Source organism: Protopterus annectens, chromosome 1.part0, assembly GCF_019279795.1.
Source record: "Protopterus annectens isolate FY-2018-M chromosome 1.part0, PAN1.0, whole genome shotgun sequence".
Classification (NCBI taxonomy): Eukaryota; Metazoa; Chordata; order Ceratodontiformes; family Protopteridae; genus Protopterus; species Protopterus annectens.
Genome location: NC_056725.1, coordinates 1,848,816,046 through 1,848,833,908, shown reverse-complemented (window position 1 = coordinate 1,848,833,908; position 17,863 = coordinate 1,848,816,046). Strand labels below are relative to the sequence as shown.

The 17,863-nt window shown below is 39.7% G+C and overlaps 1 protein-coding gene across 1 annotated transcript in view; it reads right to left on the bottom strand.

Moving 5' to 3' along the window:
* Window positions 1–17,863, bottom strand: part of C9 (complement C9) — an 802,110-nt gene that overhangs the window by 173,277 nt on the left and 610,970 nt on the right. The gene's annotated exons all lie outside the window — the stretch shown is intronic.

The following is a 17,863-nucleotide window of genomic DNA, read 5'->3' as shown; positions in this document are numbered from 1 at the left end:
GTTGGGTATAGCTGAGGTATTGGGAGAATTCATACTGATTAAGCATTTTGATAGCTTGGGAATGACAGGTACGGTGTTGGAAGCTGGAGGAAAATTTAGCAATTTTGTAGTAGCAGCATTGTAGTTTATTAAAGAGGGAGGCATGAAGGTTTGTGAAGATGGGAGTACTGTAAAAGAGGAAGGGAAGTAGTAACGACTTGACCAGCTTGATTTTTGTGGCTCTGTCCATGTGCTTTTCATGCCTGCAGAGTTTACCTAGTTTAAAGTGAGTTCTTGTTATAGTGTTAAGAAGGTGTTGCTCATAAGAGAGTTTATCATCTACTGTTATACCAAGTAGTTTTGCAGAATGAACAAGATGAATTTCCGTTTTATCTTGGGAATACATTTTAAAGTCTTCTGGGGTTGGTTTGGTGGAAAAAAAATAGTTTCGTTTTTTTTTTTTGGCCTTTAGAAGTAATTGATAGTCATTAAGCCAGGTTTCTATGGATTCAAATGCTTTTTGGGTTATTTTTAGGAGGTCTTGAAAGTTGTTGGAGGAGGATATGATTACAGAGTCATCCACATATTGGATGAGTGTGGTAAATTGTTTATGAAAATATTTTAGAGCAGGGGTCCGAGGATGGGCCCTTGGGGTACTCCTATTTTATTTTAGCAGGTAGGTAGATTGTTTGCTCTGCCATTTCACTGATCGTTGTCTGTTGTGTATGCAGTTAGCAAACCAGGACAGCGTATGTAGGGAGTAGCCTTTTTTTGACAGTTGTTGAAGTAGTTTGGTTTGTGACACTGTGTCGAATGCCTTGGATAAATCCAACAAGACTACTGAAGTTATTAGACCTGCATCTAAGGCCTTGTTCACAGTGTCTGTGAAGGAGAGGAGGGCAGTGGTGGTGCTATGGAATCAGCAAAAACCATGTTGTGCTGGGGTGAGGAGGTTGTTATCTATGAGGTTGTTGAGTAGTTGACTATGTATACACTTTTCTAATATTTTGGAGAGGAGAAAGAATAGAGATTCGTCTGTAGTTAGTAAGGTCATTTGTATTACCACCTTTATGGAGTGGAGTTATAATGGAATTTTTCCAGATTTGTGGAATGGTTCCTTCAGAGATGGATTGGTTTTTGTTAGAATACTGATGGGGCATGCTACTGCGTCAGCAGCAATTTTCAAGTATTCTGGGGGGAAGTTGTCAACAGATAGGGAGCAAGGTTTCAGTTGTTTTTAATTTTTAGAATTAGAGAGATGGGAACAGGTTTTTGGGAGAAACTATGGGTTTCTGGTATTGGTTTAGTGGTAGTTTCCTGGGATGCAAGATGATTAGAATACGTTTGTATGGTTGCTTGCCTGATGTTGGATTATTGGTGGTATATGGGTCTGAGTTTGTAGGGGGTTCAGGAATGAGTTTAAGGATGGTATCAATAAAGTGGGAGATGAAAGTGCGGGCTATATGTTATGGGGTCATGTCAGGTGATGGAGATGGGTTTTGAGGGGTTCCATGATTGAGGAGAGATACAGATTTCCAAAAATTCTTAGGGCTGTTTTTATGGGTAGATAGTTGTTTTAAGAAATAGGTATTTTTGCCATTGATGATTAGTTTTTTCACTTGGTTCCTGAGTTATTTAAAGTTAGATTCATTTATCAGTGTTTTGTTACTGAGCCAGACCTTCCAGGATCTATCCCTAGCTAAAAGTAGTAGTTTGTTTTGTAAGTTTAGTTAACCATGGAGGATGGGTAATTTTGATTCTGTTTGTGTAGGGGCAAGAGAGTTAAGGGTATCTCGAAAGATTTTGTTAAAATACTTAACAGCTTCATCTACTTGTAGAGAATGTAGAGGGCTCCAGTTATGGGCTTTTAGAATGGAGTTAAATGTTGATGGCTTGAGCTTAGGTTTCTGGTTGTTTTGTAGATATGAGGTTTTGGTACCTGGGTTTGGGCTCTATATGTGAAAGCAGGTACATGATCACTCAGGGAATCAAAGAGGGAGCCTGAGTTAATGAATTTGTGTGGATGTGATACAAGGATCCAGTCAAGGGTTGTTTCAGGTTGTTTATGTTGTACTCTGGTGGGGCATGTGATACAGTGTGAGTATTTGAAGAGATGAATATTTGTTGAGGAGTTTAATTCTAGGTTTTGCCAATTTATGTTTGTATCCCCTAGTATTATAGTTTCGGAGGATATATTGTGTGTTGTCCAGAAGAGGAAATCTTCACATGTGGGGATATTTTGCCCCAGTGGAATATATACGGAAGCAATGCAAATCTGTTTATTGTCATTTATTTGTAGTACTCCTATGGCTGTTTCCAGATTGTTAAAGGATGGTATGTTTTTTGGGACAGGTGTAATAATTAATGAGTTGAGATAGACTAGTGCTACCACACCACCTTTCTTTAGAAGCCTGTCTTTTTTAGTATAATGTAACCTGGGGAGACTATTTCTATGTCTGATATATGTGGCTTGAGCCAGGTCTTGGTGATGTCTATGATGTCTGGGGAATATTGCTCGAGCCAGATATGGAATTCTGTGAGTTAGTTGTAAATGATTTTGATTACTTTCATTATAGTATGAAGACCTGGAAAATAGTAGGAGTACAGCAAAAGTTATGTAGTTTTGTATACATAAAGGATCACTACCAGTTTGTAAATAGCAGGTCCATTAAATACCATTCTGAATAAAATAGTACCTGAAGTGACATGTAGTAAATTATTTAAAAATATAATTGTTCATAGGACAAAGCCCTACCATATCCACAGCAAAGGGGTCTGTGCTCATGCATTTATATTACTATTGCAATAAGCTTTGAAGTAACTACACCCTAAAAAGAAGGATAAATCTCCTTTGAAGTGATGTAATTTAATGAAACTGGCTTATCATGCAAGGTTCAAAATTCTGAAACTGCACACGTGCACTACTCAACTCTAGCTATAATTTTACCAGAGGTAAAACGCATTCAGTAAACAAATAAGGAATACCTTCGGTTCACATCTGCTATTTATAAATCTTTCCTTCTTACTTCACTTTGCTCCCACTGCCTGCAGATTATCAGCTCTCACTTGTTCAGTCACCTCATTCATTCTCCATCACCTGAGGTGAGGGGCATTCAGCAGGAGCCATCACAATGGTAGCCATCAGAAGTGGTTGGCATTTTTTGGTTTACCATTTTATTTATACCTTACCTACCTTGTTGCTTCAGTTACAATGTGTGGGTGAATCATGTATTTGTCACCAGTGATGCCCCGTATATCATTTTCACAAGGGGGAGATGTCAGCGGGATGTCCTTTCCAAGTGACAGGAGATACAGTGCAATTGTCATCTTGGTCTTTCCAAGGGTAATTAGAACACTTACATGCTCCTGTGGACATATGCAGTCCCAGTGCCCTTAGGAAAGGACACTCCCAGTCTCCCTGCCTGTACCATCAAGTACCAAAGTCACTAGTTGAACTTGGGTCACCAGGGCCATAGTGAGGGCTTTATCCCTCCATGCCATTGGCACAGTCCACCATTTACTATTATCTCTGACTGGTTATTACAAATATCATCACTTGCTAACCAAGTGTTAAGACCATTGCATAGAATATAAATGTACTTATTTTGATAACACATAAGTTAATCCATTCTTACAATAACATATTAGCTCTGTATACACTTTGACTGGGGTTTATAGAGATGCACAACCTCAGAAATACTTGTGTGATATTGGGATGACACACTGTAGCATAAAGTAGAGATGAATATCCAAGCAGCATGAGCAGGTATGCTAAAAAGTTTAAAGCCAGCCAAAGTAGAGCAGGGTATATATTGTGGAATAAGGGAGTGGTCATGAGCTGGCTAGCATTGATCATGTGAGACTTGAAAGCAGCATGCAACTCCAAACATGGAGTAGAAGGCTGTCAACATACACTGCATAGTACTAACTTAACATATGTTACAAACACCTGCTTTCAGGTGCTTAGTCACCTGAACACTTGCTAGTTCCTTGAAAAAGTAGGAGAGGGTATGTAGGATGGTAGGAAATGGGGGAATATAGCAAGCCAAGCTATGCACAGAGGGGAAGCATGAAGTAAAAGCTGATGAAGGGAGGGCATGGCACATTTTTTTTGGGGGGGGTATTCTTTATATATAAAGAGAGAAGGGGCAATATGGAAATGAGGGAATGGGGAGAAATGTAATTTGGGGGAAACTCAAACACAAAGCAGTCCAAACAAGTAGAGATTCATGCCCACTGAGTGGCGCACAGCTACAGTTATCCCACTCCACAAGGGGGGATCCACCTTGGATCCCGGGAACTACAGCCTCATCAATCTGACGAGCCTGATCTGCAAGGCCATGGAACGTATTATCATGGAACTTATAAACAAAGACATTGGCAACCTTCAAACACTGGACCCCACCCAGTTTGAGTTTGTGAAGGGCCAATCTTGTCTCCTGAACCTGATTGACTTCTTCAATTCAGTCTCCAGAGACATGAATGAAGGTAAGGCAGTCCACACAGCTTATTTGGACTGCGCCAAGGCCTTTGACACCATCCCCCACTCTGGAATCATAGATAAACTTACTAAGCTGGGCATTAATCCCTACATTACTCGATGGGTTGTCAACTGGCTTACTGATAGAACCCACACTGTACAAGTAGCTGACTCCAAATCCAGCTCCAGACAAGTGACAAGTGGAGTACCTCAGGGTTCAGTCCTGGGACCACTCTTGTTTGGCATCAACTTCTCTGAAGTACAGGCCAACACTAAGGGACTCTGACTAACAAAGTTCACAGATGACTGCAAACTGGGAGCCATTGTTGAATCCCCAAATTATGTGGATACTCTATAAAAGGGCCTTACAGAAACAGATGCTTGGTGCCAGAGCCATGGGATCAAGCTAAATGCCAAGAAATGCATAGTTATCCCCTTTGGGAAAAAACATGTACCCATGAATTACCACACAGGTGACAGTACACTAAACACCGAAAGTGTGATGAGACTTAGGGACACAGGTGGACAGTGGTATCACCTTTAATAATCACATCACCACAACAGTCAGGAAATCCTTCTATGTGGCATACCTCATCACTAAGGGCTTTTCAGACAGAAAAAAGGAGGTCATTGTTGCACTGTACTCATCCCTCATTAGACCCATTATAGAATACAATGCCTCATTTGGTATGTACCTCTCAAGACATCTGCAACAACTGGAAAGACTGCAGAAATAACTCACTAAAAGAATCACAGGCCTAAAGCAGATGCCCTATGCTGACCGCCTTAAAAACTCCGGCTTTACTCTGTGGCATATCATCTACTCAGAGGCAATCTCTGCTTAACATACAAGGTCATGTCAAACCCAGAGCTGTTGGACATGCTACACTTAAAGAAATCCCAATCCTACAGCGCCACATGTTCCAGGGATCTAAACCTTATCACAATGAACAAAACATGCTGGAGGGATAGGTTCCTGACCCAGAGACTCCCCAGATTCTGGAATAGACTGCCCATACATGTCAAACAGAGCACCTCCTTGGCCCTTTTCAAAAGGAACCTTGACGATTGGATGGGAGAAAGGAAATTCACCCCGGGGATCATGTCAGTCATCCTGCTAGACAGGGGTCCAGGGAAGTAAATAGTGTGGGAAGAAATAGCCAGGGAATTGTTACGGCTAGGCTTGTATAGGCTCTAGGGCCAATAGCCTAGTACCAACATATGAACCTATAAGATAAATCGGTACACACTAGGAATGACAGACGTGGGTTAGAGAGAAACAGTGGTTGGATAAATATTTACAGGAGAGTGGACACTGCATGAGTTATAGCACAACAAGAGTATGGGGATTGAATGGATTATGAGCAGTAAGCTAGCAGCTGACTGGTCAGAGGGATGTCAGTTTGACCTGAAAAATGTTTCTGGTGGGTCGACAGTTCAAAATATTGACATCCCAAATAACAGACAACTAGCATATCAAAAAAGGAAACAACGTTCCTTTTCCAATGTACTACCTATAACCCTACTGCACTTTCAAGTCAAATTTGCCTAAATAATTGTAGCGTTATGGAAAGGGATTTTTAAGTTAAGCTACATGGTTATGGTCAGCACATATTATTAAGTCAGCAAGGGGTCCCCTTTCCCTGCTCCACCATAGTAATGCATTCTAACCCTAACCCTGCCCCTGCTCCTAACTCTGCAGCTTACCTTAAAAATGTCCTTTCATGTACCACTACCATTATACAAGACAGCCTGGACACTCAATATGCATGCATGTGTGCAAATGCACAAGTGCATGTGCACGCATGCACGCACACACACACCCCCACACACACACACCCACACACACCCACACACACCCACACCCACCCACACCCACACACACCCACACACACACACACACACACACACACACACACACACACACACACACACACACACACACACACACACACACACACACACACACACTCTCTCTAAATCTATCTTCTCATTTAACTGAAACCCTATTGCTAAAACATTCACACACAAAGTAAATCAATTCCCTTACCTAACCCTAAACACTCACACATACCCTACTGTACTGTGATCTCACACTGACAAATATCTGGCACATGCAATCAACTGATTTTTGATCAGCTGTAACTCGCTTTTTGTCTGTTCGACAATTGGTACATTCAACCAATTGTTGGTCTACTTTATACACATACACACACACACACACACACACACACACAGTCTGTAATAGAGGCCATGTGATATATGCAAATGACCCCTTAAGGACATCATGTGTTTCTCAAGGGCCTCCATTACAGGATGTATAAGGTATCACACAGTAAAAATGCTAGCTTGACTGAGTTTTTGTTGCAGTTTTTACTGACTTGCATGTCTGTGTGACCTTTTTTCCTTTGTTTTTTAGAGTGAGAAATGACTTTGAAAAAGAATTTGTACTATTACCTGCAATCTCTAGCAATTAAAATAATGAAAAAAGAGGCAACTTAACTGAGGAAATATTAGAAAGGGGAAAGGTGGTTGATAATGAACTATAGTATGATGTGTTAGTAGTAGAGCAACTGAGAAAATATTATTACATTTAAGACTGAGAAGAGCAAGGGAGAATAGTTGGGCAAACTTATATTTTGAGAATCAGTCTTGCACACCAAAATCATTGATGCTAGTTTATTTTCAGTGGAAGTTCTAAGTAGCACTTACTGCAAATATTTAAATGGGTGATTGCAGCTACTATTAGCAGATTGTTTTATATAATATGAAACTCAAGACAAGAGTCATATTACTGGTTTAGAATCAAACAGGACATTGATTAATCAGCTTAGTGACTATTTTGCTGCCACTGATAATTGCTGACTGTTTAGTTAAGAGATAGACATAAATTCATTCATATCTGTCTGCATCCCTTTCTGAAGATTGCAAACTAAATGACCATTCTTAAACTAATCACATGGAGTAAATTTATTTATTTTAATTATTTATTTAAAATTTGATGATCAGGTTAGTCCCACTAAGCCTATGGCCACTTTTGAGGGGAGTCCTAAGGAGGTATTCATACTGACTCAGGAAGATATGGCCAGGGCATCTTGGAACTTACCATACTCAATGGAGAAGAAGTGAAGTACTCTCTGGAACTGCTAGGGGGTACTGGAGGGCTGCTACTGCAGTTCTAGGAATTCCATGATGGAGGAGAGTACAGCAGAGATGGAGAGAGGGGCAGGAGAAAACCTACTGAAGGAATGAGAAGGAGATGAAACAAGTATTACAGAGCTGGAAATTGAGAGACTGGCGACACAAGTGGTTGTAGTTTTCATAAACCAGGCAGATCATAATGAAAAGAGAAGAACCATGATGCAGTCAGATGATGGACAGAGAGTATTATAGGGGGTTGAAAACAGAAGCAACAGCTGGTGAAGGGGAAACACTGGAGGTATACTTGGTTGGTGGACTAGCCAGTTTTAACTTTGCAAAAGATTTTTTGTTACAAGAAAGAACAAGTTATACAGATGCAGCACTGCAAACAAGAATGGAAGGAGTTGAAATGAGTCAAATATTTGCAGTTTCTCAACAGTCTCAAAGATGACAACTAGTGATAAGAATAAGAAGTAAAAACAATGGCAGTGTGAACAAGCTGGTCATTATAAATAGTATTATTTAGGTATTAGGATTTAACATTAAAGAAATCAAAGTATTAATTAATTTGGGAGCTGAACATTTTTATGAAGTAAAATTTGAAAGTTCTAACTTGGAAACTTTATGATTGACACTGAAAAAAAGAAATATAGTAACACCATAGAAAGACTGTTTATTTCAGAGCTTGGGACTACAACTATTAAGTACATTAATTTGCAATTTAGGACTTCAGATGTGGAAGAGATGGAATTAAAACTGCATTTTCTTTCACTATATAATAATGAACATAAAGTTAAAAAATATGTGATGAAAGGACAATATGGACTGGGGTTGGGAAGTATGGGTAACAATGGATGTTAAGAATGGGAAAATTCAACATATTTCAAATACAATTGTGAATGGTAACAGAAAATTTGTTAGGTGTTATTTCTATGGGAATTAAAATCATTTTGTACAATACTGTAAAAAATGAAGGTGTAGGCAATGTGGGGAGAGCGGACATATAGCAAAAGCATGTAAGCATTTTCATAGAAAATGTAAAGAATTTGGACACTTCTAGTCTGACTGTCCATATTAGGAAAGGAATGAATAGACATAATGGAAAACTCAGAAGAAAAACAAATAGAAAATATTTCTACAGAAGATGTTGAAAGAGAATGTGTTATAGGAGAAGGGGATATTGAAGGAAGGTTAAACAATAAAGAGGTTGTTAGAGAAGAATTAACAGTTCAAAGTGAGGTTATTATTATATAGAAAGAGATTAGATTTGCAATTTCAGAAAGTGATGAAGATGAATAGGGAGAAATTGGGACAGGAGAAAAATAAGATTTTGAAAAATCAGTTGTTGGGAGACTTAGGAGAATGAAAATAAAAATAAGATATGGAAGTAAAACACAAAAAAGGAAAAGAATGATATAGGAATTTTAGCACTAAAGGTGGATAGCATTATAAATTATATAAGATGTTTTGTGCTGGTAGAATTGTGTAAAAAATAATGGATGTTTTTTGCTCACTGGATACCAAATGTAACAGGAAAGAAAAACAAAGGTACAGGTAGTGTGGGGGAGGAGGGCGGGCAAATTGTTTGGTCAGTAGGAAATGAAACATGTTCTGTAATACGAATTCTTATAAAAAAAAAAAAAGAAAGAATTTTAGATGTAATAATCATAGTACCAGGAAGGGTAGTGATATGAGAAGGAGACAAAAATGTATACGATTAATAGTGATTTATATGTTTACTAATATGATGAAGAGAAAACAGTTGTTTGAAGAAATTAAAGAAAAAAAATGTTTACAAAATATGTCAACAGTGATGGTAGGAGATTTTAACTGTAACGAAAGAAAAGAGAAAAATAACACAGGATATTGGAATGTTAATCAAATTAATAAAACTTAGAGATTTAAAACTAGGAAAGAATAGAAAATGGAAATATAAAATGATTTTTAAAACTAAAATTAATTATATAGCTTACTCTAAAGGTATGAAAAAATAACAGAGGGAGTACTGATGGCAGAATTTTTTGATCATAGAACAGCATGGGCTAGAATGGGGAACTCAATAAAATAATAAAGGAGGGAAAAGGGATAAAGAGATTAACAGCAGAGTTTAAAATGGGGAAATAATTGATAGGAGAGAGAGAGAAATACTATGTAAAGGCCATATGACAATGAGATCATTTTATAAAAATTGGACACAGTGGAGGGCAATGTTTAAGTAGAAGTATAAAAAGATATATTTAGAATTGGAAAAAAATAAAACCTGAAATAATTTGAAACATGGATAAATTTGTGGAATTATGACAGAGAGAACAAGGAACTGACAAAATAAAGGCAATAGAAACACACAACACACACACACACATACACACACACACACACACACACACACACACACACACACACACACACACACACACATATATGTGTGTATGTGTATATATATATATATATATATATATATATATATATATATATATATATATATTTATACATATATACACACACTCATATATATATATATATATATATATATATATATATATCAAGACTGGAGAAAAAGTAAAACTGATTTTACATAAGGAAGTTTTTTCTGAAATTAATGAAAAAGAAAGTTTCCCTTTATTTAGGAAAATGAGTAAAAATGTAAAAAAAGGAGGATGGATGCTGTCTTAGATGGCAAACGAGACATAACATGTAATCAAGAAGATACCATGGAGTTAGTAGAGAATTTTGCAGAGCAAATTTATGAAAAGGAGGAAATGGATGGCAAAATAGAGTGGAAAGTGACACATATCTTAATTTTCTTTTTAGAAAATGATAAGCAACAGAATAAAAAGAGAAGGTGATAAAAAAGGTAAGCATGAATCAGTCCCAGGATTGGATTGTATAAATTATGAGTATTATAAAGAAATGAATAAAGGAAGGTGTGATCGAAGACGATACATGTCCTGGAGTGATAACATTTGCATGGAAAATGAGAAAAGAAAATATATAAAAGATGGAAGTGTATAACATTAGGGAGTACGGACTATAAAATATTTATGAAAATATTACAAAAATGATGGAGAAAGTATTGGATGAGGAAGTAGGAGAGGGGATCTGTGGTATAAAGGTAAGAGAGGTAAAAGAATTGTTAAGTGTAGTAAAAGAAGTAGTAGAGATCAAAAAGCTGTTAAAAAGATGGCCTGCAATTAAACAGAATGAGGGATAAGGGACTTGCTGAGATAAAAAAAAAATTAAATGGACTATATTTTGTAAGAAAAGAAATAAAGGTTTTTGGAGTGATGTTTGATGAGTTAGAAAGAATAATAAGTCAGTAGATATAGATACTGGAACAAATAAAACATTTTAGCTTGGTAGAAAAGTTTTTTATTTAGCATTTTGAGGAAAAACATATACGTTGAATAGTTATGCTTTAGGGGAAATAGCATATTTAGTGGGAATATAGATGTTTCCCTCTCCAAAGGAAAAAGAGTTATTAGAGATTTTTCAGATTCATTTGCAGCTCAAGGCTGAACAAGGTGAAAAAAGGGATCATTTATAATGAAAAAGAAGAAAGTAGTTTGAATGTAATATCAAGTGATGTGTTTAACATAGGTTCATAGGTTTGTACTAGGCGGGGGGAGTGTCCATATTCATCAAGGATACCCACACCTCCAGGTTAGTGGCACAGCACGATGCTTCAGAGATCATCCATGTGCAACTAACAATGGGCAAAACTGATATTCAAATTACAGCTTGCTACAGATCACCCACCATGTCCCAGGACCCACTCTGCATTCCTGGAAACACTGCAAAATATAAAGGTCCTAACAAACACCCTGATATTGGGTGATTTCAATTACCCAAACATTAACTGGGAGAACTACTCATGTAAAAACTCCCTTGCCCAACATTTCCTAGAATTTATAAACTCAAATGCCCTGGATCAACTGGCCAACACCCCCACCAGAGGTGACAATATATTGGACCTAGACATCGCCAACATGGGAGACTGCACCGGATATCCACATTCTGCCACCACCCCCGGTCAAAGAAACCACCATGAAAAACATTTCAAAAGCAAACCACGTTACTTAAGACTGAGGTGGCAAGTTTCAAAGCCCCCATGCCAAAGGATAATGCTGTCCAAGATGCAAAATCCTTTACTAATGCATCTACGGGCACCTACAAAAATGCATGGATCATGCTATCCCAAACAAAACCAAGACTCACTCCTCTAAGAAAAAGAAACCAGTCTGGTGGACCCCTGCCATAAAGAAGCTATACAATAGAAGGAGGAAACTAGTACAGAAAAGAGTAAAATCCCAAGAAGGGAAGACATCCCTGATCAGTATCAGCAAGAAACTACATTCCCTCATAAAATCATCCAAGGCTAGCTTTGAAATAAAAATTGCCATGGACTCCAAAGATAACCACAAGGCATTCTTTAGCTATGTCAAGAATCTAAGTGGCAATTCTCAGATCTGCTCAGAGTAAGTGCAGAATGGCACAAAATACACTGAACTGACCGATATAGCCAACAACCTGGCAGACAGGTTCAGTGCAAACTTCACCCCCCTCTCACCCCCAAAACGGCCCATAACTATACCAGAAGAATGTAGTGCCTCTGAAATCACAGACACTCAGGTTAAAACAGCCCTCTCCAAAGCCAAAAACACAGCATCAGTGGGACTAGACAGTGTCCCAGGCTGCGTCCTACATGAGCTCAAAGAAGAACTAACCCCTCACCTAAACACACTGTTTAAACTCAGCCTCTCCACAGGCTAAGTGCTCACAGAGTGGCAGACAGCAACGGTTATTCCACTCCACAAATGTGGAGCCACAATGGACCCTGGCAACTATCGCCCTATAAGCCTGACTAGCTTGGTCTGCAAAGCTATGGAGTGCATCATCATGGATCTCATTAACAGAGACAATGGAAACCTCCAAACCCTGGACCCTACCCAGTTTGGCTTTGATAAGGGCAGATCATGCCTCCTAAACCTGGTGGACTTCTTTGAGACAGTTACCAAGGCATAGGTGAGGGAAAGGTGGTCCACACAGCCTACCTAGACCTCACAAAGGCCTTCGGCACCATTCCCCACTCAGGTATTATAGACAAGCTCACCAGCCTGAACATAAACCCCTATGTCATGAGATGGGTTGCCAACTGGCTCACGGACAGAACCCAGATGGTAAGAGTTGCATGAGCTAGGTCTGACTCTAAACCAGTTACAAGTGGTGTTCCCCAGGGCTCAGTCCTAGGACCCCTCCTATTTGGTATATACTTCTTAGAGGTACAGGGAAGCACAGGAGGACTATGGCTGACCAAGTTCGCAGATGACTGCAAACTAGGGGCTATAATTGACTCTCCAGCTGACACAGACATCCTCCAAAAGGGTCTCACTGAGATGGATATCTGGTGACAAAACCATGACCTCAAGCTAAATGCTAAAAAGTGCATAGTCACCCCCTTTGGAAAAAACAAAGTACCCACAAACTACCACAAAGGTGGTAGCCCCCTAAATACAGAATACGTAATAAGGGATCTGGGGACCCAAGTAGACAGTAACTTCTCCTTTGATAATCACATTGCCAAAATGGTTAGAAAATCCTTCCATGTGGCCCACCTAATCACAAAAGGGTTTGCATCCAGATCGAAAAAGGTCATTGGGCCCCTCTATGCATCAGTCATCAGACCCATCATAGAGTACAATGCCCCATTTGGGATGTACCTTACAAGACACCTGCAACAACTGGAAAGACCACAGAAGTACCTCACAAAGAGAATCACTGGCCTCAAGCAGATGCCCTATGCAGCTCAAATGAAGAAACTCCAGCTGTACTTGGTTGCATACCGCCTACTCAGAGGTGATCTCTGCCTGACATACAAGGCCATGTCCAACCCAGAATTGATGGACATGCCCCACCTAAAGAAAACCATATCCCCACAAGCCACACGCTCCAGTGATCTAAACCTCACTACAACAATAAATAGTACGTGCTGGAGAGATAGATTCCTCTCCCAGAGGCTTCCCATGCTCTGGAACAAGATTTCAATCTACATTAGGCAGAGCTCCTCACTAACCCTCTTCAAGAGCAACCTTGATGAGTGGATGGGAAACAGAAAGTTTACCCCAGGGATCACTTCAATGGCTCTGCTGAACAGAGGCACAGGGAACTAATCTAAGGGGGCGGCGAAAGCCAACACATTCCGGCTAGGCTTATAAATGCCTTCGTACAGATAGCCTAGTACCTACCTATGAACCTATGACACACTGTGTAAACAGTCCAGCATCCTGGTGCTATACTGGCTGGGGATCTCCTGCTTGTGTGGTGTCTCTCTAACCTGAAATGTCATATCCTGCTGTAGCCATACCTCTCACCTGTACATTTTTTGGCAGATTGTCCAGGTGTTTGGCTAGAGGTTTCTTCCAGTCTGCATAAACTTGTGTTTTTATGGCAAGCTAGTTACATATAATTGAAGAGTGATGTTACAAAATAATGACAGACATCACTGTTTCAGACTACGTAACCTTCAGACAATTCCAGCTACTGCAGACCCCTCACCCTACCAACTTTCTCAGTATGTAAGGTGATATTTACAACACATGCCTATCATTGTGCCTTTATTCCACTTTTATTTCTGCCCTTGTCTAGACATCTTGCTGTCAGAGGTTGGGAGTTATGGGTGTGGGTACAGAGTGCATTCCACTGTGCAGGCATGTCCATTATATGTAAAAGCAAGCATAAAAAAAAGAATTATTGAAAATAACCACTGGCAACAGTACCAAAAATCACTATATTCACAAAAGCTTTAGCACTTCGGCTACACAGCCTTCTAGAAGTCCATTATGTGTAGTATATTTCACATAGCACTGTGACAGCCGGGTATATCAGTGGCAGAGGAGAAGGTGTCACTGACATGCATAATAGTTGGCACTGCAGTTATCTGCACATGACCCTGTTAAAGACAGCACTTTACCTAGGGCACTACAAGATGACAGCCAGGATAATGTGCTGGCCAGATCCTGACAGTATTAACCAAACATACACATAGCTCATTGACCCTTGCATATTGTGGACATGCAACATGTTTTCATGTGTAGTGAGACAGCACTGCCAATGTGTGCTATGCTGCTATTTCCCTGCAAACATACATGTTACTGCATTTCTGTGGGTATATGGGGGGGGGCACACCTGTCAACTGTACACATTTGCACATACTGTGCTGATATTTGCTTTACATTTTGGTTTAATTTACCATACTATTGTTCCCTGTCTTGGGGACTAGAGACATATCAGTAAAGACCAAAGCTTTATTGTAATCCAAGATTAAAATTGTAGAATATCCAAATGTATAAGCACTTTCGTCTCATTTTTAAATGAGTTGAAGAGACTTCATCAGATACAATTAGTTGCTTTCACCCACTGAATTTAAAAGAAGGAATTCAAATCACATCCTAGAGCAGTCAACACACCTTAATTTAAAGCCATAGTGTACTTAAAAATTGTCATTACTTCCACAACACCGTGAAAGTTGTTGAAACCATTAAAAATACTTTTAAAATACTTCGTAAATTTTAAAATCACCACCTATCTACTACTATATTAATAACTTAACAATACATTTACATAAATTTAAATAAATGACTGCTCTAGGATGTGATGTAATTTGAAGTGATCCCTGGGGTGAATTTCCTATCTCACATCCAATCATCAAGATTTTTCTTGAAGAGTGCTAATGAGGAGCTTTGTTTGATATAGATAGGTAGTTTGTTCCAGAGTATGGGAAGTCTCTGGGACAGGAATCTATCCCTCCAGCATGTTCTGTTTATTGTGGTGACAAGGTTTAGGTCCCCAAAGCGTGTAGCTCGGAGGGATTGGGATTTCTTTAAGTGGAGCATGTCCAAAAGCTCTGGGTTTGACATAGCTTTGTGTGTTAGGCAGAGATCGCCTCTGAGTGGGCGATATGTGATGGAGTAAAGCTACAGTTTTATGCGACGGTCTGCGTAGGGCATCTGTTTGAGGCCAGTAATCCTCTTTGTGAGGTATTTCTGCGGCCTTTCCAGTTGTTGTAGATGTCTTGTGAGGTACATACCAAAAGGGGCATTGCACTCTATAATGGGTCTAATGAGAGATGAGTAGAGGGGAACAATGACCTCTTTTTTCCTGGATGAGAAACCTTTTGTGATGAGGTGTGCCACATAGAAGGATTTCCTGACTACTGTGGTGATGTGATTATCAAAGGAGAGACTACTGTCCACCTTTGTCCCAAGGTCTCTTATCACACTTTCAGTGTTAACTAGACTACCGCCTATGTGGTAGTTCATGGGTACAGAGTTTTTACCAAAAGGGATGACAATGCACTTTTTGGCATTAAACTTGAGGCCATGGCTTTGACACCAGGCATCTGTCTCAGTGAGGCCCTTTTGTAGGATATCCACATCTTTTGGAGTTTTGATTATGGCTCCTAGTTTGCAGTCATCTGTGAACTTCATTAGCCAAAGACCTTCTGTGTTAGCCTGTACTTCAGAGAAGTAGATACCAAACAGGAGAGGACCCAGGACTGAACCCTGTGGTACTCCACTTGTCACTGGTCTGAAGTTGGATTTGGAGTCTGCTACTTTCACAGTGAGGGTTTTGTCAGTGAGTCAGTTGGCAACCCATCTTGTGACATAGGGATTTATACCTAGTTTAGTGAGTTTATCTATAATTCCAGAGTGGGAGATGGTGTTGAAAGCCTTGGCGAGATCTAGATAGGCTGTGTGAACCACCTTACCCTCATCTGCGGCTTTGGTGACCACTTCAAAGAAGTCTATCAGGTTTAGGAGACATGATCTGCCTTTTACAAACACGAACTGGATATGCTACCAAAACATACTAATCCATTCATTTATTAAGAAGACTGACTAACCATGTGGCTGCAACAGTTGTGAGGACAGTGCTTGAGGGCTGCCTATGTTGGATGCACACAGTACACTGCCTATACATAGTAAGTTACAGGTAATGTGATGTGTGTGTCATCCATTTTACTGTGTGTGCGAGTCAGGGAGTGGTGCCAGTCCCTGATCCCTACAGTGTCAGTGTGTGTGCTATGCTTTACCTCTTTGCTAAGGCCTGAGCATACTGGGCATGCCCCCATCTGCCTACAGGAGCAGGTTTAGGGGCCTCCTTCTTTGAGTCCCTCTGTGCCTGTGGGGACCTTGGAAATGGTGGTGGGCTGTGTGGCCCTTTCCCATGCTGTTTCTGCTGCAGCTGTTTCCACAGGATCATATTGTGTAACATGGCACATACTATGAACATAAAAGAAATAAAACTAATATCTCCCACTGAAGGTGTCTGCTCCAAACAACAGTAGACCAATGAAAATTAATTGAGCAGAAACCACCAAGCTGATATAATTAAAAAAATGTTAAATCTCATAAGCCCTTTCAGGATGAGCCCTTCATCAGATTAACACCACAATAAAAATCTCACTAACATTTATACAAACTAAAATCTTAAAACAACCAATCAACATCAATAACTTACCCTCCATTTTTTAAGAGCTGGCTTTAAAGGTATAACACCATTTAAGCCTGGAGATGCATCATCTCCTCCCCTTTTGTTCCTATAACTACTAACTCTGTAATTACAGACGGCTCTGATACAAGAGTAAACGTCAGTGTTGATTATACCACCACTGAAGATTTTCTCAATGGAGCTGTGGGTCGGACCAATCGTTTCTGCTCAATTAATTTCTACATAGGCAAGACAAATTGCAGATTGAAGGACAGAATACTTGAACATCAGTCTTCTATATTTTTGAATGATGTACACATTGCCCTATATCAACATATATTACATAATCCAGGACATGTATTCTCATTTATGGTTATGTTAGTGAAACTTTTATTGTGTTGTTCATCTGATGAGTGGCTTGTCTCGAAAGCGCTTATGAGATACTATGAACATGTGTGCACATGTGGCTGCAGAGTACTGCAAGGCTACACTAGATATGTCAAGGCAGTGGAACCGTGACTTGAGCATCCCAAACACACACACTCTATAATGATCCTGGTTTGTGCATGTGCCTCATTATGGCATTCATGAGTGGGTGTGTGCATTTCTGATGGGTGTCATCATCCATGGCTCCAGTGCATAGCCAGCATCCTCCACCAGACGGCCATACGGGATGTCCCCACTGGAAAATGCCTGGTACAGCTGTGAGGAATGCCAGATGTGGGAGTTGTGATAGCTTCCAGGGCTGCCAGATCACACATTCATGATAATGCCCTG